Source organism: Penaeus chinensis, chromosome 31 (assembly GCF_019202785.1).
Source record: "Penaeus chinensis breed Huanghai No. 1 chromosome 31, ASM1920278v2, whole genome shotgun sequence".
NCBI lineage: Eukaryota > Metazoa > Arthropoda > Malacostraca > Decapoda > Penaeidae > Penaeus > Penaeus chinensis.
The window spans coordinates 16,979,025-16,981,524 of NC_061849.1; the positions used below are offsets into that span (position 1 = coordinate 16,979,025).

The 2,500-nt window shown below is 43.3% G+C and overlaps 1 long non-coding RNA gene across 1 annotated transcript in view; it reads left to right on the forward strand.

Annotated features, from left to right (window-relative positions):
- Positions 1 to 2,500, forward strand: part of LOC125041794 — a 174,182-nt gene that overhangs the window by 110,272 nt on the left and 61,410 nt on the right. The window lies entirely within an intron of this gene.

Consider the following 2,500-nt stretch of genomic DNA (forward strand, 5'->3'; position numbering starts at 1 on the left):
AGGGAGAGAGAGAGAGAGAGAGAGAGAGAGAGAGAGAGAGAGAGAGAGAGAGAGAGAGAGAGAGAGAGAGAGAGAGAGAGAGAATGTAGGGAGGAGAGTATGGAGGGAGGGAAAGAGAAGAGAGAAGAGAAGGAGACAGACAGACAGACACAGAAAAAAAAAAAAAAGAAAGAGAACAAGAAGGAGAGAGGGATAACTATATTTTAATCTGCATTTCTCCTCTTTTGTGGACCATATTCCGTTCGCGGATTTAAGAAAAGAACAGCGGCCCACGTAGGGATTGTCAACACAAGATTTTCACCGCGGCAAGGCAAATATGAGCAAGATTTGTGTTGACGGGAGCAAAAAAAAAAAAAGATGTGTACATTTGCTGCGGAAAGATTTATTGCATGTATCATTGTATATTCCTTCCTTGTTTTCTCTCTTTCATTTTCGGGAGTGTGCGGAAGGGTGACTAAAAGAAGAGAGAGAGAAAAAAAATTATTTTGTTGAGCTCTGTCATCATTAATCTTCTTGTGGAAAAGTTGTTGATATTTTTTGAACAGGTAGAACATGTTTAAGGAAATGACAACAATTATATACTTTTTTTTCTTTAGAAAAATCATAGTTTACAAAATGCCGAAATAATAATGATAATTATGATAATGATAATTATGATGATGTTACTGTTTACAAAAAAAGGATAAATGATGATAACAATGTTAACAATAATGACAATGACTGGGATGATAATGATTACAATAATTATAAAAAATATAATAATTATAGAAGTAATAATGATAATATAGGTGATAGTGATAATAATGACAGTATAGGTGATAGTGATAATAATGATAATAGTAATAGTAATTAATAGTAACGGCAATAAACACGATAATGACAAAACAGATGATAACCATAATAAAACAATGATGATGATAAAAAGAATGGAAACAATAGCGAAATAAACAAAAATAACAAACGGAAAAGAAAAGATAGAGTCAACAGAGCAATGATACTAATAATGGAATCATAACGAACATCACACACAACATTCACAAGAAATATACGGCCAAAAGAATAACAGAGCGAAGGAGGCATCTACAGGGGATTGGGGTCGTATCCTATCATCCCCGTGATAGATAGGATAGATAGGGGAAAAAAAACGAATAGAGGCAACGCTTTCTCTTTCTCTGTAGACACGTGAGGCGAATGGCTGAATAGAAAGACAAAACGATAAAAATTGGGGGATTGAGTGTGGTTGGATAAAAGACTAGAAGGCAAAGGAGGAGGAGACTATAGGCAGACAGAGGGAGAGAGAGAGAGAGAGAGACAGACAGACAGACAGACAGAGGGCGAGAGAGAGACTGACAGACAGATAGACATGAGGAGAAAGAGGGAGAGACAGACAGACAGAGAGAGAGAGAGTGAGAGACAGACAGACAGAGGGAGAGAGAGGGAGAAACAGACAGACAGACAGGGAGAGAGAGGGTGAGACAGACAGACAGAGGGAGAGAGAGTGAGAGACAGACAGACAGACAGGAAGAGAGAGTGAGAGACAGAGAGAGAGAGAGAGAGAGAGAGAGAGAGAGAGAGAGAGAGAGCAGATAGACAGACAGGCAGACAGAGGGAGATAGAGTGAGCGACAGACAGACAGAGGGAGAGAGTGAGAGACAGACAGACAGAGGGAGAGAGAGTGAGAGACAGACAGACAGAGGGAGAGAGAGTGAGACACAGACAGACAGGCAGAGGGAAAGAGAGGGAGAGACAGACAGATAGATAGAGGGAGAGAGAGGGAGAGACGGACAGACACACAGACAGAGGGAGAAAGAGTGAGACACAGCAGACACAGAGGGAGAGAGGGAGGGAGAAGAGACAGACAGGACAGGGACAAGGAGGGAGAGAGAGTGAGAGACAGACAGACAGAGGGAGGGAGAGTGAGAGACAGACAGACAGAGGGAGAGAGAGTGAGAGACACACAGACAGAGTGAGAGAGAGTGAGAGACAGACTGACAGAGGGAGATAGAGTGAGAGACAGACAGACATAGGGAAAAAAGTGAGAGACAGACAGACAGGGAGAGAGAGTGAGAGACAGACAGACAGAGGGAGAGTGAGAGACAGACAGACAGAGGGAGGGAGAGTGAGAGACAGACAGACAGAGGGAGAGAGAGTGAGAGACAGACAGACAGAGGGAGAGAGAGTGAGAGACAGACAGACAGAGGGAGAGAGAGTGAGAGACAGACAGACATAGGGAAAAAAAGTGAGAGACAGACAGACAGAGGGAGAGAGAGGGAGAGACAGACAGACAGGGAGAGAGAGTGAGAGACAGACAGAGGGCGAGAGAGTGAAAGACAGACAGACAAACAGACAAAGAGGGAGAGAGAGTGAGAGACAAACAGACAGAGGGAGAGAGAGTGAGAGACAGACAGACAGAGGGAGAGAGAGTCAGAGAGAGAGAGAGAGAGAGAGACAGACAGACAGACAGACAGAGGGAGAGAGAGTGAGAGACAGACAGACAGAG